Below are 24,531 nucleotides of genomic sequence, written 5' to 3'. Positions count from 1 at the left end.
CATATTTTTAGCACGAAAACAACCACAGCTAGTTCCAAGTCATGGGTTGGGTAATTCACCTCGTGAGTCTTAAGTTGATGTGACACATATACAACCACCTTTCCTTCTTGCATCAATCACAGCCCAAGCCCACATGCGATGTGTCACTATAAACCGTAAACTCCTTCCAAGCTCTGGCTGAATCAACACAGGGGCATCAGTTAAAACCTTCTTAAGCTTTCAAAAACTCTCTTACTGGTTGTTCGTCCAATCAAATGGTACCCCCTTCCTCAAAAACTTAGTTAAAGGTGCAGCAATTAATGAATAGCCCTCAACAAACCGCCTATAGTACCCTGCCAAGCCTAGAAAACTTTGGATTTCCAACGCTGACTTAGGTATTTTCCAGTCTAACACTTCTTCAATTTTTCGGGGATCCACCTTAATCCCCTCAGCTGACACCACATGTCCTAGAAAAGTAACCTCCCTTAGCCAAAATTCTCACTTACTGAATTTGGCATACAACTGCTTCTCCTTCAAAATCTGCAACACAATCCTTAAGTGTACATCATGCTCATCCTCATTTCTTGAGTACATTAAGATGTCATCTATAAAAACCACCATGAACTGATCCAAGTAGGGTTGGAAGACCTGATTCATGAGATCCATGAAAGTGGCAAGTGCGTTTGTCAACCCGAATGGCATCTCTAAGAACTCGTACTACCCATAACGAGTTCTGAAAGCTGTCTTATAAACATCCGCCTCCTTAACCCTCAATTAGTGATACCCCGAACGTAGATCAATCTTCGAGAAAACGAAAGCTCCCGTAAACTGATCAAAAAGATCATCAATTCTCGGTAGAGGGTACTTGTTTTTAATAGTTAACTTGTTCAACTACTGGTAGTCGATGCACATTCGTAACGTCCCATCTTTCTTCTTTACGAACAATACCGGTGCTCCTCACGGAGACACACTTGGTCAGATGAATCCTAGATCCAACAATTCCTGAATTTGTGCCTTAAGTTCTACCAACTCCTTTAGTGCCATCCGATAAGGGGCAATGGACACCAGAGTTGTACCAGGTAACAACTCGATTCCAAATTCTACTTCTCTGTTGGGCAACAATCTTGGCAGTTCCTTGGGAAAAATATTAGAAAATTTCCTAATTGTTTTCAACTCCTTAACAGTAGGGCTCTTAGCCTCCGTATCGCTAATATAAGCCAAATGGGCTTCACATCCCTTTCATACCAACTTCTCAGCCCTTAATGCCGAAATCACATTCAACAGATAATTCTGGCATTCACCAATCACCACCACCTCCTTATCCTCCGCCGTTCTTAACACCATTCGCTTTGCAGCGCAATCCAAGGTTGCTCGGTGTTTCACCAGCCAATCCATACCTAATATTAAATCAAACTCGCTAAACGGAAGTTCTATCAAATCCGCTAAAAAGGTAACCCCTTGGACTACTAAGGGTACCTCCCTAAACAACTTATTCACTCCCACTGGCTGGCCTAACAGACTTATCACAGTAATCTCATTCGCAGTAATTTCAAACATATCACCCAAAGGTTCAGTCATATTGCATGCAACATATGAATGCGTCGATCCAATATCAATCAATTCAGTGTAAGGTAACTCATGTATAAAGAACATACCCGTTATGTAACACCCCGTACCCGAGTCCGTTACCAGAATCGAACACAAGGTGCACACAGACTTAACTTAGTTATTTTCACAGTCCATTTAGAAATTTCCAGACAAGCTGGTTACTGCATCACTGTCGCCTTAAAAATCATATCTTGAGTTTCAAAGCTCGAACATCAGTTTCGTAATTTTTCCCTGAAACTAGACTCATATGTCCATCTACAAATTTTTTTCTAGAATTTTTGGTTCGGCCAATTAGTACAGTTTATTAGTTAAAGTCTCCTCTGTTACAGGGATCGACTACACTGACCTTCGCACATTACGACTTGGATATCTCCCTGTACAGGGCTTCAATACTAATACCATTTGTTTCTATAGAAACTAGACTCAAAGAGGAATCTATACACATATGGCATAACTCCTAATTATCTCTTGTTAATTTACAATGAATTTCCAAAGTCGGAACAGGGATTCCAGAAACCGTTCTGGCCCTTTTCCACGAAAACCTAAATATCTCTTAACATATAACTCATATGACCGTTTCGTTTCTTCCATATGAAAGTAGATTCATCAAGGTTCATTTAAATAATTTATTCACTATTTAATTCTATCCCTACTATTTTTAGTGATTTTTCACATCCACATCACTGCTGCTGTCAGCATCTGCCTTTGAGGTAGACTTTACCTATTTCATAATTTCCATGATTCAATTAGCCCTTTTTGCATACATGGCACAAAGAATGATCATGATTAACCATTCCAATGGCTAATCGTTTCCAAATATTTCCATACCTCTTAATGACAACATACAAAATGATTATGATACCATGCCAAAGTGTATATAAGCCATTTTCGCATGGCTATCCAAATTTATACAAAATCAAAGGGGTCTATGACCAACAAACGAAGGAGTAGTCCTATACATGCCACTTCAAAGCTCAACCAAAATTTGTACCAAAAGGGGCTTTGATAGTGTGGAGACTTCGACTTCCAAAAATCCCGAGTCCGATAGTGACGAGCTAAAATCTATAAAGCAGAAAATAAAGAAAGCGGAGTAAGCAATTTATGCTTAGTAAGTTTTGAGCAAGGATTCAAAGCACAACAAAAGCATAGCATTCATATAGCTAAGCGGATAATTTCATACGCACACATTCTCAATATCATACTTACTTCACATTACCAACCCTTATGTTCATACACAAAGATCAACTTAGCCAAAGGCGGTGGCTCGTTTATCAAGCGGCGAATACTTATTTGTAAGGGCTCAACTAATTCAAAGCACATACTGAACATACCTCATTGCTGGAATTTTTGCAAGCATATTAACTGAAATTTTTACAGCAAGATTGCTCTTTCCCAAATCACGTACCTTGGATTTTATCCGGATATAGCGACTTCGCTCAAAAGCCTTGAGACATAGCCGGTTATAATAGCTCGCACAAATACCTTGAGACTTAACCCGGTTTTGGTAACTCGCACAAATGCCTTGAGAATTGACCGGATTAGTCACTTAGCACAAAAGCCTTGGGACTTAGCCGGATACCATTCGAATAACCAAGCACATATATCAACAAATCATAACACATTCTTATTACATTCTCATTACCAAAGCTCCAACACAAGTTACTTATCATATTTACAATTTGGCTCAATAGCCACACACAAAGAGCATGATTTCAATTTGCTTAACACATGATCTAATCAAATCATAATCTAAGTTCCATTACTCGAAAACTTACCTCGGATGTTGTCGAATGATTCGATGGCTATTCGACCACTTTTTCCTTCCCTTTATCGGATTTAGCTCCCTTTGCTCTTGAGCTTAATTTAACAAATAAATTGATTTAATCATTTGAGCATCGAAGAGGAATTCAAGGTACTTAGCCCACATATTTTCATTAGACATTAAAGTCACATATGTACGAAATCATGAATCAAACTCAACACATTAGTTAGTACTCTCCTTAGCGAATTTTCCAAGCCAAGAATAGGCATCAATATGCTTGCCTCTAACCGAATGCATGCACACCAATCCCCTCATGTGGCGAATATGCATGTCCATGTTGAGGCCAATTATACACTTAATACCACACATAAGCGGCATACATTTTACTAACTAACGCATTCCATATTGTAACTCAATACGCATCAATCATTTACTTCATAACCGAAACATCATCATATGAAAATATATACCTTGAGATAGTATATATGTCATACCAATACATCATGTGCAAACATATATATACATATATAGATATATATATATATATGCTAGAGCCGAATCTCAAAGTTGATTATAACTAAACATGAACATAAATCCAAAACACAAATCTTACCTACCATGCAATAAGCATAAATTTTACTTATGGATGTACCATGGCCGAATACATCACAACACCATACCATTTCAATTTTGGTCATGGTTAAACAAAGAACTTAATGTCTCACTCAAAAATGCTAAAAAGAAAGTCCAAGAGCCATCAATCCACCATCACATGTATCATTAGCAAGCTTCATATTTAACATGCAATGGCATTAACACAAAATCCACCTTGGCGAACACCACCCCATGACATAGCAAGGATTTGAACCATGGGCTAATTAGAACTCAAGCTAGCAACTAAAACATGCATGAATCTCATGGTACAACCTCAACATACCTTAATCTAGATACAAGTATGGCCAAACCTCCTCCTAATCCTCTTCCAAACCAAGCATGAAGCAAAAACCCCTTCCTTCTTCTTTAGAATTTTCAGCTCAAAGAAATGAAAAAAAGGATGAACAACAATTTTTTTTTCTCTCTTTTCTTCAACTCACGGCAATGGGGGGGTAACACACATTCTTTTTTTTTTTTCTTCCTTTCATTATTCAATTCCCATGCTCATTATTTTATTTTTTTCTTACATACACCATTGTCACAACATGTTTCATGACATGTTTTGCCCATAATCCTTGTCATGGCGGCCACTAGCTATTAGGGGGAAATTTGACATGCAAGTCCTCCTTTCGATTACATGCACTATTAGGTCCTTATAGATTAGCCTATCACATTTCAAAAGTGTCACACAAGTCCTAATAAGCGAATTCACATTCAATCGACTAAATCGAAGCTTGAAATTTTCACACATTCGTAAATACATATTCTAGACAATAAATATTACGTTCAAACATTTCGGTGACTCGGTTTAGCGGTCCAAAACCACTTCCGACTAGGGTCAATTTTGGCTGTCACAACTCTCCCCACTTAATAAATTTTCGTCCCCAAAAATCTTATTGGTAAATAGGTTTGGGTAACGCTCTTTCATAGAGTTCTCGGGTTCCCAAGTAGCTTCTTCCATTCCGTGTTTGAGCCATAACACTTTTACTAACGGAACCCTTTTGTTTCGCAACTCCTTCACTTCACGAGCTAGGATACAAATCGGTTCTTCGTCATAACTCATGTCGGCTTGAATTTCAACCTCTGATGGACTAATTACGTGCGACGGATCAGATCTATAACGTCGAAGCATTGAAACATGAAAGACGTCGTGAATCTTTTCAAGTTCAGGGGGCAAAATCAAACGATATGCAACTGGACCGACTCGTTCGGATATCTCATATGGCTCGATGAACCTCGGACTCAATTTGCCTTACTGCCAAATCGAGTATCTTTTTCCAAGGTGAAACTTTAAGAAACACTTTATCTCCCACGACACGCAATGTCTTTTCGTTTGATTCGCGTCGACTTCGACGATCGGAGGCTATCTTGATTTTCACGGATTACTTTTACTTTACATTCAGCATCTTTAATCAAATCCACTCGAAAATTTTACTTTCACCGAGCTCGGTCCAAAACAATGGTGTACGACATTTACGCTCGTACAAGGCCTCGTAAGGCACCATCTTAATACTTGATTGAAAACTATTGTTGTGGCGAATTCAATCAAAGGTAAATACCGTTCCCATGAACCATCGAACTCGAGGATGCAACATCTCAACATATCCTCAAGTACACGAATTATCCGCTCGGATTGACCATCGGTTTGGGGTGAAAAGCGGTCTTTGAAATGCAACTTGGTACCCAAAGCTTCTTGCAATTTCTTCCAAAATCGCGAGGTGAATCTCGGATCTCTATCCGGCACAATAGAAATCAGTATCCCGTGTAATCTCACAATCTGAGAAACGTACAATTCAGCTAGTTTATCCAATGAAAAATCCGTACGCACGGGGATAAAGTGAGCCGACTTAGTCAGTCTATCTACAACAACCCAAATCGCATCCTTCTTACTTGCTGACAATGGCAGTCCGGACACAAAGTCCATTGTGACTCGATCCCATTTCCACTCGGGTATCGTGATCGGCTGAAGTAACCCTGAAGGCACTTGATGTTCCGCTTTCACTTGTTGACATATTAAACATCTCGAAACAAAGTCGGAGATGTCTCGTTTCATACCATGCTACCAAAACCGACGTTTCAAATCGTTGTACATCTTCGTACTCCCCGGGTGAATTGACATTCGGCTACAATGGGCTTCGTTCAGAATCATCGAAATGAGTTCCGAATTCCTTGGAACACACAGACGACTTCTGAACCTCAAACAATCATCATCATCAATTTGAAACTCGATTCCTTGTTGGAACACACTCGGCCCGCTTTTGCAACCAACTCATCATCAACTTTTCGAGCTTCACGAATTTGATGAGTCAATAATGGTTTGGCCTTTAATTCGGCTATTAACACATTGTCGGGTAGAATAGACAAGTGTACATTCATCGCTCGTAAAGCAAACAGTGATTTTCGGGTTAAGGCGTCCGCAACCACATTAGCCTTTCCCGGGTGATAATCAATGACAAGCTCATAATATTTTAACAACTCAAGCCAACGTCTTTGTCGCAGATTCAAGTCTCTTTGAGTCATCAAATATTTGAGACTTTTGTGATCCGAAAATACATGGCACTTCTCCCCAAATAGGTCGTGTCGCCATATTTTCAAAGCGAATACGATGGCAGCTAGTTCGAGATCATGGGTCGGATAATTTTTCTCATGTGGCTTTAATTGTCTCGACGCATAGGCCACAACTCAACCTTCTTGCATCAATCGCAACCCAACCCAAGTAGGGACGCGTCACTATAGATGACAAACTCTTTGCACGATTCGGTTTGCACTAAAATTGAGCTTCATCAAATAAGTTTTCAGTTGATCAAAACTTTTCGACATTTTTCCGTCCATTCGAACTTAACATCTTTTGAAGTAGCCGTCATGGGTGTGGCTATCATCGAGAAACCTTTCACAAACCATCGGTAGTAACCGCAAGTCCCAAAAGCTCGAACCTCATTAATATTTCTGAGGCTTCCGATTAAGTATGGCTGAAATTTTGCTCGGGTCGACTCGAATACCCGATGCAGATACCACATGACCCAAGAAGCTAACCTCCCTTAACCAGAACTCACACTTACTGAACTTAGCATATAATTTCTTATCCCGTAGTATTTGCAACACTAATCTCAGGTGTTCAGCATGTTCGGTCTCATCTCTTGAATAGACCAGGATGTCATCAATGAACACAACTACGAACCGGTCCAAATACTGTCTGAAGATCCGATTCATCAAATCCATAAATACCGCAGGGGCATTAGTGAGCCCAAACGGCATCATTAAAAATTCGTAATGACCGTACCTCGTTCTGAAAGCAGTTTTGGGTACGTCCGAATCTCGAATCCGTAACTGATAATAACCCGATCTCAAATCTATCTTTGAAAACACTGAGGCTCCCTTTAGTTGATCAAACAAATCATCAATACGCGGTAACGGATATTTATTCTTTATCGTCACTTTATTGGTGACGATAGTCAATACACAACCTCATGGTTCCGTCCTTCTTTTCACAAACAATCTTGGTGCACCCCAAGGTGAGAAACTTGGTCAAGCGAAACCTCTATCCGTCAATTCTTGCAATGAGCTTTCAACTCCTTTAACTCGGTTGGTGCCATACGACACGGAGCTATCAAAATTGGCGTAGTCCGGTACAAGCTCAATACCAAACTCTATCTCCGAGCAGTGGCAAACCGGTAATTCTTGGGAAAAACATCCGGTATTCGCAAACTACCGCAGCAGACTCGGGTTTTATTTCTAACTCCTTATCATCAAGTACATATGCAAGGTATGCTTCGCACCCCTTTCTTACATATTTCTGGGTCAACATTGATGATATTACAGCTGGCAACCCCTTTAAGTCCGTAGACTCAACTCGGATCATCTCGTTATTTGCGCACCTCAAATCCATAGTCTTACTTTTGCAATTCACAACCGCATCATGCACGATCAACCAATCCAAACCAAGAATAACATCAAATTCATCGAATGGCAAAAGCATCAAGTCTGCCGGAAAACAGGAACCTCGAATTACTAGGGGGCATTTCTTACACACTTTGTCAACAAGCACGTAACGACCAAGGGATTTGACACCGAATTACGAACTCGAAGAGACTCAATAGGTAAAGTCTTCTTTGGATGCTAAGGTTTCGCATATATAAGAATGAGTAGAACCGAGGTCAATCAAAGCAATCACATTAGTATCAAAGAGAGTGAAAGTACCGGTAATAACATCGGCGAGGAAGCATCCTCGGCGTGCGACATGCATAAGCCCTAGCAGAGGCGCGAGCCTCGGATCTAGTCGTAGCATCTCTAGATCCTATCGACCACCACTAGCATTGCCCGTATTTCTAGATGGTCTACCTCGGCGATGGTAGCGCCGGTTTCCCACTCGATCTACATCCTGTTCGAGACAACCTCGGGCAATCTTTAATGAAGTGGTCAAGCTGATCCGCACTTGTAACAGAGCGGTCACGGAATCTACAACTTCTAGAATGCCATTTGCCACAATGCTGACACTCCGTTCTGTCTCGACGTTCATTCCCAACACTGGCAACCGAAGTGCCTCTTGTACCCGCAGGGGGTCAATCACGATCTCGTCTAAAAAGGCCCAAAGTGCCTCTAGACCGGCCCACATCATCACGAAATTTCTTCGATGCCTGTTGAAGAGACTTTCCCGAGGATCTTTTACGAAACTCTCCAGTTCCCACATCAACTTTTTGTTTTTCTTTTCTAAGCTCTTCGGCTTTACAAGCTCGCTCGACAAGTACTACGAACTCTTGTATTTCAAGAATGCCAATGAACATTTTTATATCTTCATTCAGCCCATCCTCGAAGCATTTACACATGATAGCCTCAGACGAAATACATTCCCGAGCGTATCTACTAAGTCTAACAAATTTTCGCTCGTAATCAATGACTGACATAGAACCTTGCTTAAGCTCAAGAAATTCCTTCCGTTTTTGATCAACAAATCTCTGACTGATATACTTTTTCCGAAACTCAGTTTGGAAAAACTCCCAAGTTACTTGCTCTCGGGGCTGTGAAGTCGAGTACTCCACCAATAGTAAGCGTAATCGCGTAGCAAGGAGATAGTACACTTTAGGCATTCATCGGGTGTACAAGATAGCTCATCAGTGCCGGATAGTGTTGTCCAACCAAAATTCAGCTTGCTCGGCATCATCGCTATCCGTAGCTTTAAATTCAGTATCCCCATGTTTTGGATTACATCAACTGGGGATTATTCGACCTTATTTGGTCGATTCTGGGAGGCATTGTCGGTGTGAAATTTGTGTTTGTTGGGAATGGAGGTTGTGGAGCAGTAGTATTAGTTCGAATGTATTGGTTGAACCAATCATTCATCACGCTATAGAAAGCTTGTCTAGCTTCATCATTTGGATTACTAGCATTAGGTTGAGAGTCCGCCACCTGTCCCTTGTGCGGGAGCAGGCACTACACTCTCAAGATCATCAGCTACCGCTCGGTCGGGATCGAAATCCATTACTATAAATAAACACATTTGAAATTGTCAGAAATCACCACACTATCAAATAATCACATAAAATGACATGTATAGCTAGACCCAAACGCATTACGGTAGTCCTAGAATCGACTAAACCGTAGCTCTGATACCAATAAAATTGTAACACCCCGTACCCGAGTCCGTTACCGGAATCGAACACAAGGTGCACACAGACTTAACTTAGTTATTTTCACAGTCCATTTAGAAATTTCCAGACAAGCTGGTTACTGCATCACTGTCGCCTTAAAAATCATATCTTGAGTTTCAAAGCTCGAAAATCAGTTTCGTAATTTTTCCCTGAAACTAGACTCATATGTCCATCTACACATTTTTTTCGAGAATTTTTGGTCGGGCCAATTAGTACAGTTTATTAGTTAAAGTCTCCTCTGTTACAGGGATCGACTACACTGACCTTCGTGCATTACGACTTGGATATCTCCCTGTACAGGGCTTCAATACTGATACCGTTTGTTTCTATAGAAACTAGACTCAAAGAGGAATCTATACATATATGGAATAACTCATAATTATCTCTGGTTAATTTACAATGAATTTACAAAGTCGGAACATGGATTCCAGAAACCGTTCTGGCCCTGTTCCACGAAAACCTAAATATCTCTTAACATATAACTCATATGACCGTTTCGTTTCTTCCATATGAAAGTAGATTCATCAAGGTTAATTTACATAATTTATTAACTATTTAATTCCATCCCTACTATTTGTAGTGATTTTTCACATCCACATCACTGCTGCTGTCAGCATCTGCCTTTGAGGTAGACTTTACCTATTTCATAATTTCCATGATTCAATTAGCCCTTTTTGCATACATGGCACAAAGAATGATCATGATTAACCATTCCAATGGCTAATCGTTTCCAAACATTTCCATACCTCTTAATGACAACATACAAAATGATTATGATACCATGCCAAAGTGTATATAAGCCATTTTCGCATGGCTATCCAAATTTATACAAAATCAAAGGGGTCTATGACCAACAAACGAAGGAGTAGTCCTATACATGCCATTTCAAAGCTCAACCAAAATTTGTACCAAAAGGGGGCTTTGATAGTGTGGGAGACTTCGACTTCCAAAAATCCCGAGTCCAATAGCTGACGAGCTAAAATCTATAAAACAGAAAATAAAGAAACGGAGTAAGCAATTTATGCTTAGTAAGTTTTGAGCAAGGGATTCCAGCACAACAAAAGCATAGCATTCATATAGCTAAACGGATAATTTCATATGCACACATTCTCAATATCATACTTACTTCACATTACCAACCCTTATGTTCATACACAAAAGATCAACTTAGCCTAAAGGCGGTGGCTCGTTTATCAACCGGCGAATACTTATTTGTAAGGGCTCAACTAATTCAAAGCACATACGAACATACCTCATTGCTGGAATTTTTGCAAGCATATTAACTGAAATTTTACAGCAAGATTGCTCTTTCCCAAATCACGTACCTTGGATTTTATCCGGATATAGCGACTTCGCTCAAAAGCCTTGGGACATAGCCGGTTATAATAGCTCGCACAAATGCCTTGGGACTTAACCCGGTTTTGGTAACGCGCACAAATGCCTTCGGGAATTGACCCGGATTAGTCATAGCACAAAAGCCTTCGGGACTTAGCCCGGATGCCATTCGAATAACCAAGCACATATATCAACAAATCATAACACATTCTTATTACATTCTCATTACCAAAGCTCCAACACAAGTTACTTATCATATTTACAATTTCGGCTCAATAGCCACACACAAAGAGCATGATTTCAATTTGCTTAACACATGATCTAATCAAATCATAATCTAAGTTCCATTACTCAAAAACTTACCTCGGATGTTGTCGAATGATTCCGATGGCTATTCGACCACTTTTTCCTTCCCTTTATCGGATTTAGCTCCCCTTTGCTCTTGAGCTTAATTTAACAAATAAATTGATTTAATCATTTGAGCATCGAAAGAGGAATTCAAGGTACTTAGCCCACATATTTTCATTAGACATTAAAGTCACATATGTACGGAAATCATGAATCAAACTTAACACATTAGTTAGTACTCTCCTTAGCCGAATTTTCCAAGCCAAGAATAGGCATCAATATGCTTGCCTCTAACTGAATGCATGGACACCAATCCCCCTCATGTGGCCGAATATGCATGTCCATGTTGAGGCCAATTATGTGACAGCCCAAAATTGACCCTAGTCGGAATGTGGTTTCGGGTCCACAAAACTGAGGCATAAAAATAATTAAAAATTTATTTTGATGCCTATAATATGTGTGTGCTCATGTATGACATTTTATGATGATTGATTTAGTGTTATAAAGGTGAATTCCACAAGAAAGGACTTAGTAGTGAACTTTGAAAGTACGATAGGGAAATGTGTGATGACTAATTAAAGCATGCATGCAAAATAATGGACTTGCATGTCAAATTCCCTTTTACAAGTGATGGCCGGCCATGACAAAGAGATATGGGCTAAACATGTCATGAAACATGTTTTGTTGGGCATTAGGGAGAAATAATAAACAAATAAGCATGGGTAAGAAAAGAATGAAAAAAATGTGTGTGAGAGAGTAGCATTCCCCATTGCCGTGCAACCAAGAAGAGAAAACAAAAAATCTGTTCATCCTTGTTCTCTCCTTTTGGCCAAAAATACTAAGAGGAAGAAGAGATTTTGCTTCATTTCCTTTGTTTAGAAGAGATCTAGAAGGATATTTGGCTAAACTTGCATCAAGATTGAGGTATGTATGAGGTTGTGTCATGAGATTCATGCATGTTTTAGTTGCCAACTTGATGTTCATGTTAGCCATGGTTCAAATCCTTGTTATGCCATGGAAGTGGTATTTGGTCAAGGTTGGTATTGTGATAAAGCCATTGCATGTTAAGTGTGAAGCTTGATGATGATGCATGCAATGATAGATTGTCTACTCTTGAAATTTCTTTGTAGCCATCTTGAGTAAGACTTTGAGTTTTCTTTTGTTTAACCATGATTGAAGATAAAAGGGCATGATTATGATGTATTCGCCATGATGCATTCATGAGCATGGTTCATGCTTCTTGCATGTTAGTTAAAATTTGTGTTTTAGATGGCTATGGACACCTTGAAATTCGCCATGCTCATATATGTATATATATGTTTGCACATGATGTTTTGGCTATGAAGTAAGTGATGAATATGTTTGTTTAAAGAAGAAGATGTTGAAGAATTCTTGTGAAATTGCAAGCACATTCGGCCTAGCACACATATGAGTGCTTGATGCTATATTATAAGTTTTGAGCTACAACATGCAAAGCATTAACTAGTAAAATGCATGCTGTTTTTGTGTGGTATTAAGTGCATAATTGGCCTCAACATGGACATGTATATTCGGCCTTAGGTAGCCTATTGAAGGCCTTAACTTTTCCTTGATGCCCGAATGAATTGTATTGAATTGCTTGATGTAGTATAAAATGTGCATGACCATTGTGTATTCAAGCTAAAGGGTGGCCATTTGACCATTTAAACTCCTTGTCATTTTCGGCCATAAGCTAGCACAATGAGGTTTTAATAAATTGAATTTGTTTGAATTAGATCAAGAGCTTAGAGGGCCACAATTGGACAAGGGGAAGGAAAAAGTGATCGAATAGCCGTAAAAGCCGTTCGACAACATCCGAGGTAAGTCCTCAAGAAGTGACCTTAATTGAATTATGTGGAATGAAATATGGATGTATTGATTATTGATTTATGTGTGTATGAGTATTCGAATGATACGGGCTAAGTCCCAAGGCGATTATGCTAGTGATTATAATTGTGTTTGAGCCTTAGTAACGAAAATGAAATATGTATGTCCAATGATTATTGATGTATGTGTGCATGAGAAATTGAATGATACCGGGCTAAGCCCGAAGACAATTATGCTTGAAATTATATCAGGGTTAAGACCGAAGGCAATTGTGCTAGTGGCTACATCCGGGCTAAGACCAAGGCATTCGTATGAGTCATTCTATCGGGCTAAGACCAAGGCATTCGTGCACATGGTTATATCCGGTTGTATTCGAAGAAGCTTGGGCTGGAGGTGAGTGTTGGTTGCTGTAATAAATTCAATTAGTGCGCTCGAAAAGCCCAAAGAATAAGGTACGTTTATATGTGCATTGGAAAGTCGACATATTTGAGCAACATTCGCTCAATCGACTAACAATTTCAGCTATTGGAATGGTTGATACTTTGTGAAAGTATATAATGATGAAGTGTGAAGTAAGAATGATTATGAGAATGTGTATTAATGAAATGACGATTTGGTTATGTGAATGTATTGCTTAAATTAAAGCTGATTTTATTCCTTGAGACTTACTAAGCATAAAATGCTTACCCGTTGCTTTGGCTCTCTGTTTTATAGATTACGCTCGATAGCAATCGGATTCGGGATCATTAAAGTCGAAGTCATCCACACTATCAACGCCTCTATTTTGGTATAAATTTTGGTTGAACTTTGAAATGGCATGTATAGGACTACCCTTGTTGGTTTAAATATCTTGTGATGTATATGTGTACGGCCATGCGAAAATGGCTCGTAAAAAGTGAAGTACTGAACTTAGACTATTTGCGGTTTGTATATATATATATATGGTGTCATGATGTGATTATGGATTGGAGATGGGAATGTTGGTCACATGATCAGCCATTGGTATGGTTAAAATGATCATATATGAACCTATGTATGGCAAGACTAGTTGGTTCATGGAGACTACAAAATAGGTAAGACCTACCTTAAAAACAGATGCTGCCAGCTGCAGTGACGTGAATGTGAAAAATCACCAAAATTTGTAGGAATGGTATTAAATAGTGAATAAGCTATGTAAATGAACCTTGATGAGTCTATTTTCATATGGAAGAAACGAAATGGCCATAGGAGTTACATGTTAAGAGATATTAAAGCTATTGTGAGACAGGGCCAGAACAGTTTCTGGGTCCCCTGTCGCAACTTTAAAAATTTACTATAAATTATCCAGAAAGAATTAGGAGTCATGCCTTATATTTACAGATTAAATTTTGAGTCTAGTTTCATTAGATACAAACGGCACCAGTATTAAAGCCCTGTACAGAGAGATATTCAAGTTATAACGCGCGAAGGTCAGAGCAGTCGATCCCTGTAACATGGGTGACTTTAACTAATAAAATGTACCAATTGGCCCGACCAAAAATTCTAGAAATAAATCCATGGATGGATATATGAGTCTAAATTCAGGGAAAATTTACAAAACCAGTTTCCGAGTTTTGAAACTCGAGATATGATTTTTAAGGCGACGGTGACGCAGTTTTCCAGCCTGACTGGAAATGTCAAATTGGGGGCAAAATATGTGAACTTGGCTTGTTAACCCCTCGTGTCCGATAACGGCGATGGTCTCGGGTTCGGGTTGTTACAATTTTATTGGTATCGAGCCACGGTTTAGTCGATTCTAGGACTACCGTGATGTGTTTGGGGTCTAGCTATACATGCCATTAAATGATGAATCGATAGTGTGGTGATTTCGACAATTTGACTTTGTGTTTGTTTATAGCAATGGATCCCGATCCCAACCGGCGATAGCTGATGATGTGGAGAGTGTGGCGCTGCTCCGCGAAGGGACAATGGTAGGCGGACTCTCAACCTATGGCCGATAATCCTAATGATGAGGCTAGGCAAGCCTTTTATAGTGTGATGAGCGAATGGTTTAATCAATACATTCGAACCAACACTATTGTTCCACCACCTCCATTCCCGACGAATGCAACCCCGCACCTACAATATCTCCGGTGATCGACCCAATAAGGTCGTAAGCCCCGATCGATAGGATTCGAAAACATGGGGCCACTTGAATTTAAGGCTACGGATGATGATGATGCCGAGCAAGCTGAATTTTGGGTTGGATAACACTATCCGGTGCTCGATGAGCTATCCTGTACACCGATGAGTGCTTAAAGTGTACCATCTCCTTGCTACTGTGAGTCCGCCTACTATTGGTGGAGTACTCGACTACGTGGTGCCTAGAGAGCAAGTGACTTGGGAATTCTTTCAAACCGAGTTAGAAAAAAGTATATTAGTCGAGATTCATCGACCAAAGAGAAGGGAATTCCTTGATCTTAAGCAAGGTTCTATGTCGCCATCGACTCTGAACGAAAATTTGTGAGGCTTAGCCATGCTGCGAGAATGCATTTCGTCCGAAGCTATTATGTGTAAACACTTCGAGGATGGGCTGAATGATGATATAAGGATGTTCGTTGGCATTCTCGAAATCGAGAGTTCGTAGTACTTGTTGAGCGAGCTTGTAAAGTCAAGAGTTTAGAAAGGAGAAACAAAAGTTGATGTGGGAACCGGAGAATTCGAAGAGGTCCTCGGAAAGTCTCTTCAACAGCATCGAAGAGATTTCGAGATGATGTGAGCCGGTCTAGAGGCGTTTGGGCCTTTCTAGACGAGGACGCGATCGACCCCCGTGACCACACGAGTCACTTGATCGCCGATGGTGGAAATGATCACGAGAGAGGCGGAGTGTCTACATTGTGGCAAATGGCATTCGGGAGCTGTTGGTTTCGTGATCGCTCTGCTATAAGTGTGGATCGGCCGACCACTTTATGAAGGATTGCCCGAGGATGCTTGAGCAGAATGTAAGTCGAGTGGAAACCCGGTGCTACCATCGCCGAGGTAGGCCACCTAGAAATATGGGCAATGTCGTTGGCGGTCGAGAGGATCTAGAGATGCTACCATCAGATCCGAGGCTCGTGCCCTGCTAGGACTTATGCCATACGCGCACGCCGAGGATCTGCCTCTCCGGATGTCATTACCGGTACTTTCACTCTTTTCAATACTAATGTGATTGCTTTGATTGACCCCGGTTCTACTCATTCTTATTTATGTGAAACCTTAGCATCCAAGAAGACTTTGCCTATTGAGTCTCTCGAGTTTGTAATTCGGTGTCAAACCCTTGGGTCATTACGTGCTTGTCAACAAAGTGTGCAAGAAAAGTCCCTAGTGTTCCGAGGTTCTTGTTTTCCGCGGACTTGATGCTTTTGCCGTTCGATGAATTCGACGTTATTCTTGGTTTGGATTGGTTGACCATGCACGATGCGGTTGTAAATTGCAAAAGCAAGACTATCGATTTGAGGTGCGCGAATAATGAGATAATTCGGGTTGAGTCTACGGACTTAAAGGGTTTCAAATGTAATATCAGCAATGTTGGCCCGAAAATATGTAAGAAAAGGGTGCGGCGTACCTTGCGACGTGCTTTCGATGACAAGGAATCGTAAAAGAAACCCGAATCTGTGCCGTGGTTTGTGAATACGGATGTTTTCCTAAAGAATTGCGGGTTTACCACCTATTCGGAAATAGAATTTGGCATCGAATTGGTACCTGGTACCACTCCAATTTCGATAGCTCCGTATCGTATGGCACCAACGGAATTAAAGGAGTTGAAAGCTCAGTTGCAAGAATTGGTGGATAGAGGTTTTGCTCGCCCGAGTTGTTCGCCTTGGGGTGCGCCAGTGTTGTTTGTGAAAAAGAAGGATGGAACCATGCGGCTGTGCATCGACTATCGTCAGCTTAATAAAGCGACGATAAAGAACAAATATCCGTTACCACGTATCGATGACTTGTTCGATCAACTGAAGGGAGCCTCAGTGTTCTCGAAAATAGATTTGAGATCGGGCTATTATCAATTGCGAATCCGAGATTCGGACGTACCCAAGACTGCCTTCAGAACGAGATATGGTCACTATGAGTTCCTAGTGATGCCGTTTGGGCTCACTAATGCCCTACGGTATTTATGGATTTAATGAATCGGATCTTGAGACCATATTTGGATCGATTCGTAGTCGTGTTCATTGATGACATCTTGGTCTATTCAAGAAATGAGACCGAACATCTTGAACACTGCGGTTAGTCTTTGCAAATTTTACGGGATAAGCAATTATATGCTAAGTTAAGCAAGTGTGAGTTACGGTTAAGAGAGGTTAGCTTCTTGGGTCATGTGGTATCTCAGATCGGGTATTCGAGTCGACCGAATGAAATTTCAGCCATACTTAATTGGAAGCCTCCAGAAATATTACCGAGGTTCGAGCTTTTTGGGGCTTGCGGTTATTACCGACGATTTGTAAAGGTTACTCAACGATAGCCACGCCGATGACGGCTACTCCAAAAGGATGTTAAGTTCGAATGGACGGAGAAGTGCCAAAAAAGTTTCGATCAACTGAAAACTTATTTGACTGAAGCCCCAATTCTAGTGCAACCCGAGTCCAGCAAAGAGTTTGTCATCTATAGCGACGCCTCCCTACTTGGGTTAGGTTGTGTATTGATGCAAGAAGGTCGAGTTGTGGCCTATGCGTCGAGGCAATTAAAGCCACATGAGAAAATTATCCGACTCATGATCTCGAATTGGCCGCCATCGTGTTCGCCTTAAAGATTTGGCGACATTACTTATTTGGTGAAAGGTGCCATGTGTACTCGGATCACAAAAGTCTCAAATATTTGATGACCCAAAGAGACTTAAATCTGCGACAAAGACGTTGGCTCGAGCTGTTAAAAGATTACGAGCTGGTCATTGACTATCACCGGGAAAGGCGAATGTGGTTGCGGATGCCTTGAGTCGTAAATCATTATTCGCTTACTGAGCGATGAGCGTGCACTTGTGCATTCGATCCGATAGTGTGTTAGTAGCTGAATTGAAAGCCAAACCACTATTGATACATCAAATTCGAGAAGCTCGAAAAGTCGACGACGAGTTGGGCGCAAAACGGTGAGTGTGTTCGAACAAGGACTCGAATTTCAAATCGATGATGACGATTGTTTGAGGTTGAAGTCGTCGTGTGTTCCAAAGAATTGAACTCATTTCGATAATTCGAATGAAGCCCATTGTAGCCGAATGGCAATCCACCCGGAGTCGAAGACGTACAATGATTTGAAACGCCATTTTGGTGGCATGGTATGAAGCGAGACATCTCCGACTTTGTTTCGAGATGTTTAATATGTCAACAAGTGAAAGCGGAACATCGGTGCCTTGAGATTACTTCACCAATCACGATACCCGAGTGGAAATGGGATCGAGTCACAATGGACTTTGTATCCGACCGCCATTGTCGACAAGTAAGAAGGATGCGGTTTGGGTCGTGGTAGATAGATTGACTAAGTCGCCCACTTTGTCCCGTGACGTCTGAATTTTTCAATGGACAAATTAGCCAAATTGTACGTTTCTCAGATTGTGAGATTACACGGGGTGCCTATTTCCATCGTGTCGGATAGAGATCCGAGATTTACCTCGCGATTTTGGAAAAAGTTGCAAGAAGCTTTGGGTACCAAGTTGCATTTTAGCACCGCCTTTCACCCCCAAACCGATGGTCAATCCGAGTGGATAATTCAGATACTTGAGGATATGTTGAGATGTTGCGTCCTCGAGTTTAGTGGTTCATGGGAACGGTATTTGCCGTTGATTGAATTCGCTTACAACAACAGCTTTAAATCGAGTATTAAGATGGCACCCTACGAGGCTTTGTACGATCGTAAATGCCGTACACCATTGTTTTGGTGAGCTTGGTGAAAGCAAGATTTTCGGGTGGATTTGATTAGAGATGCTGAATGTAAAGTGAAAGTAATCCGTGAAAGTCTGAAGATAGCCTCCGATCGTCGAGAAGTCGACGCGGATCTGAAGCGTAAGGATATCGAGTATCGGTGGGTGATAAAGTGTTTCTCAAGGTATCGCCTTGGAAAAAGATACTCGATTCTACCGTAAGGGCAAGTGAGCCCGAGGTTCATTGGGCCATATGAGATATCCGGCGAGTCGGTCCGGTGGCATATCGTTTGATTTTGCCCCTGAACTCAAAAAGGTTCACGATGTCTTTCATGTTTCGATGCTTGACGGTATAGATCCGATCCATCGCACGTGATTAGTCCATCGAAATTGAAATTCAAGCTAATATGAGTTATGAGGAAGAATCGATTCGTATCCTATCACGAGAAGTGAAAGAGTTGCGAAACAAGCGGGTTCCGCTAGTGAAAGTGTTATGGCTCAAGCACGGGATAGAAGAAGCTACTTGGGAGACCGAGAACTCTATAAAGAGCGATATCCAAACCTATTTACGGTAAGATTTTCGGGACGAAAATTTCTTAAGTGGGGAGAGTTGTGACAGCCCAAAATTGACCCTAATCGAATGTGGTTTCGGGACCACAAAACCGAGGCATAAAATTAATTAAAATTTATTTTGATGCCTATAATATGTGTGTGCTCATGTATGACATTTTATGATGATTGATTTAGTGTTATAAAGGTGAATTCCACAAGAAAGGACTTAGTAGTGAACTTTGAAAGTACGATAGGGAAATGTGTGATGACTAATTAAAGCATGCATGCAAAATAATGGACTTGCATGTCAAATTCCCCTTTAACAAGTGATGGCGGCCATGACAAAGAGATATGGGCTAAACATGTCATGAAACATGTTTTGTTGGGCATTAGGGAGAAATAATAAACAAATAAGCATGGGTAAGAAAAGAATGAAAAAAAATGTGTGTGAGAGAGTAGCATTCCCCATTGCCGTGCAACCAAGAAGAGAAAACAAAAAATTTGTTCATCCTTGTTCTCTCCTTTTGGCCAAAAATACTAAGAGGAAGAAGAGATTTTGCTTCATTTCCTTTGTTTAGAAGAGATCTAGAAGGATATTTGGCTAAACTTGCATCAAGATTGAGGTATGTATGAGGTTGTGTCATGAGATTCATGCATGTTTTAGTTGCCAACTTGATGTTCATGTTAGCCATGGTTCAAATCCTTGTTATGCCATGGAAGTGGTATTTGGTCAAGGTTGGTATTGTGATAAAGCCATTGCATGTTAAGTGTGAAGCTTGATGATGATGCATGCAATGATAGATTGTCTACTCTTGAAATTTCTTTGTAGCCATCTTGAGTAAGACTTTGAGTTTTCTTTCTGTTTAACCATGATTGAAGATAAAAGGGCATGATTATGATGTATTCGCCATGATGCATTCATGAGCATGGTTCATGCTTCTTGCATGTTAGTTAAAATTTGTGTTTTAGATGGCTATGGACACCTTGAAATTCGCCATGCTCATATATGTATATATATGTTTGCACATGATGTTTTGGCTATGAAGTAAGTGATGAATATGTTTGTTTAAAGAAGAAGATGTTGAAGAATGCTTGTGAAATTGCAAGCACATTCGCCTAGCACACATATGAGTGCTTGATGCTATATTATAAGTTTTGAGCTACAACATGCAAAGCATTAACTAGTAAAATGCATGCTGTTTTGTGTGGTATTAAGTGCATAATTGGCCTCAACATGGACATGTATATTCGGCCTTAGGTAGCCTATTGAAGGCCTTAGCTTTTCCTTGATGCCCGAATGAATTGTATTGAATTGCTTGATGTAGTATAAAATGTGCATGACCATTGTGTATTCAAGCTAAAGGGTGGCCATTTGACCATTTAAACTCCTTGTCATATTCGCCATAAGCTAGCACAATGAGGTTTTAATAAATTGAATTTGTTTGAATTAGCTCAAGAGCTTAGAGGGCCACAATTGGACAAGGGAAGGAAAAAGTGATCGAATAGCCGTAAAGCCGTTCGACAACATCCGAGGTAAGTCCTCAAGAAGTGACCTTAATTGAATTATGTGGAATGAAATATGGATGTATTGATTATTGATTTATGTGTGTATGAGTATTGAATGATACGGGCTAAGTCCCAAGGCGATTATGCTAGTGATTATAATTGTGTTTGAGCCTTAGTAACGAAAATGAAATATGTATGTCCAATGATTATTGATGTATGTGTGCATGAGAAATTGAATGATACCCGGGCTAAGCCCCGAAGACAATTCTGCTGGAAATTATATCCGGGTTAATACCCGAAGGCAATTGTGCTAGTGGCTACATCCGGGCTAAGACCCGAAGGCATTCGTGCGAGTCATTCTATCCGGGCTAAGACCCGAAGGCATTCGTGCACGTGGTTATATCCGGTTGTATTCGAAGAAGCTTGGGCTGGAGGTGAGTGTTGGTTGCTGTAATAAATTCAATTAATGCGCTCGAAAAGCCCAAAGAATAAGGTACGTTTATATGTGCATTGGAAAGTCGACATATTTGAGCAACATTCGCTCAATCGACTAGCAATTTCAGCTATTGGAATGGTTGATACTTTGTGAAAGTATATAATGATGAAGTGTGAAGTAAGAATGATTATGAGAATGTGTATTAATGAAATGATGCATTTGGTTATGTGAATGTATTGCTTAAATTAAAGCTGATTTTATTCCTTGAGACTTACTAAGCATAAAATGCTTACCCGTTGCTTTGGCTATCATTTTATAGATTACATTTCGATAGCAATCGGATTTGGGATTATTAAAGTCGAAGTCATCCACACTATCAACGCCTCTATTTTGGTATAAATTTTGGTTGAACTTTGAAATGGCATGTATAGGACTACCCTTGTTGGTTTAAATATTTGTGATGTATATGTACGACCATGCGAAAATGGCTCGTAAAAGTGAAGTACTGAACTTAGACTATTTGCGGTTTGTATATATATATATGGTGTCATGATGTGATTATGGATTGGAGATGGGAATGTTGGTCACATGATCAGCCATTGGTATGGTTAAAATGATCATATATGAACCTATGTATGGCAAGACTAGTTGGTTCATGGAGACTACAAAATAGGTAAGACCTACCTTAAAACAGATGCTGCCAGCTGCAGTGACGTGAATGTGAAAAATCACCAAAATTTGTAGGAATGGTATTAAATAGTGAATAAGCTATGTAAATGAACCTTGATGAGTCTATTTTCATATGGAAGAAACGAAATGGTCATAGGAGTTACATGTTAAGAGATATTAAAGCTATTGTGAGACAGGGCCAGAACGGTTTCTGGGTCCCCTGTCGCAAATTTAAAAATTTACTATAAATTATCCAGAAAGAATTAGGAGTCATGCCTTATATGTACAGATTCCATTTTGAGTCTAGTTTCATTAGAAACAAACGGTACCAGTATTAAAGCCCTGTACAGAGAGATATTCAAGTTATAACGCGCGAAGGTCAGAGCAGTCGATCCCTGTAACATGGGTGACTTTAACTAATAAACTGTACCAATTGGCCCGACCAAAAATTCTAGAAATAAATCCATGGATGGATATATGAGTCTAAATTCTGGGAAAATTTATAAAACCAGTTTCCGAGTTTTGAAACTCGAGATATGATTTTTAAGGCGACGGTGACGCAGTTTTCCAGCCTGACTGGAAATGTCAAATTGGGGGGCAAAATATGTGAACTTGGCTTGTTAACCCCTCGTGTCCGATACCGGCGATGGTCTCGGGTTCGGGGTGTTACAAATTATACACTTAATACCACACATAAACTGTAACACCCCGAACCCGAGCCCGTTGCCGGTGTCGGACACGAGGGGTTAACAAGCCAAACCCACTTATAGCACCGACCAATTTGACATTTCCAGGCAAGCTGGAAAACTGCGTCACTGTCGCCTTAAAAGGCATATCTCGAGTTACAAAACTCAGAAACTGATTCCATAAATTTTCCCTGAATTTAGACTCATATATACATCCCTGGATTTATTTCTAGAATTTTTGGTCGGGCCAATTGGTACATTTTATTAGTTAAAGTTACCCATGTTACAGGGGTCGACTACACTGACCTTCGCGCGTTACAACTGGAATATCTCCCTGTACAAGGCTTCAATGCTGATGCCGTTTGTTTCTAATGAAACTAGACTCAAAAAGGAATCTGTACATATAAGGCATGACTTATAATTCCTTCTGGATAATTTGTGGTAAATTTTCAAAGTCAAGACAGGAGATCCAGAAACCGTTCTGGCCCTGTCTCACGAGAACTTTAATATCTCTTAGTAAACTGATCATATGATCGTTTCGTTACTTTCATATAAAAATAGATCCATCAAGGTTCGTTTACATAATTTATTCACTATTTAATACTGTTCCTACTATTTTTAGTGATTTTTCAGATTCACGTCACTGCAGCTGGCAGCATCTGTTTTTAAGGTAGGCCTTACCTAAATTGTAGTCTCTATGGACCAACTATAGTCTTGTCATACATAGGTCCACTTATGATCATATTTAGCCATTCCAATGGTTGATCATGTGATTAACACCCCATTCCAATCCATAATCACATCATGAAACCATATATAATTACAAACCACAAATTGAATGGTGTAATGCCATACTCCACCTTTCTGAGCCATTTTCGCATGGCGTACACATATACATCACAAAGATACTTGAAAACAACCAAGGGTAGTCCTATACATGCCATATCCAAAATTCAACTAAAGGAGTACCAAAAGGGCTTTGATAGTGTGGTTGACTTCAACTTCGATGATCCCGAATCCGATCGCTAACGAGCAAAATCTATAAAACAGAGAGCCAAAGCAACGGGTAAGCATTTTATGCTTAGTAAGTCTCAAGTAATGAAATCGGCTTTGACTAAAGCATTACATTCACATAGCCAAATGAATCACTTTATTAATACACATTCACATAATCGCACCTACTTCACACTTCATCAATATATACATTCACAAGATATCAACCCATTTCAAGAGCTGAAAATTGTTAGTCGATTGAACGAATATTATTTCAAACGTATCGACTTTTCCATTGCACATGTAAACATACCTTATCCTTTGGGCTTTTCGAGCGCATTAATTGGATTTATTACAGCAACCAACGCCACCTTCAACCCAAGCTTCTTGAATACAACCGGATATAACCACACGCACGAATGCCCCGGGTCTTAGCCGGATATAACGACTTGCACAAATGCCTTCGGGTATTAGCCCGGATATAACAACTTGCACAAATTCCTTGGTATTAGCCCGGATATAACAACTTGCACAAATGCCTTCGGTATTAGCCCAGATATAGTCACTAGCACAATTGCCTTGGTCTTAACCGGATATAATTACTAGCATAAATGTCTTGGGACTTAGCCGGGTATCATTCAATTGCTCATGCACACATAAAT

The sequence above is a fragment of the Gossypium arboreum genome, chromosome 11 (genome assembly GCF_025698485.1).
Source record: "Gossypium arboreum isolate Shixiya-1 chromosome 11, ASM2569848v2, whole genome shotgun sequence".
In the NCBI taxonomy this organism is placed as follows: domain Eukaryota; kingdom Viridiplantae; phylum Streptophyta; class Magnoliopsida; order Malvales; family Malvaceae; genus Gossypium; species Gossypium arboreum.
Note: the sequence above shows the minus strand (reverse complement) of the source record.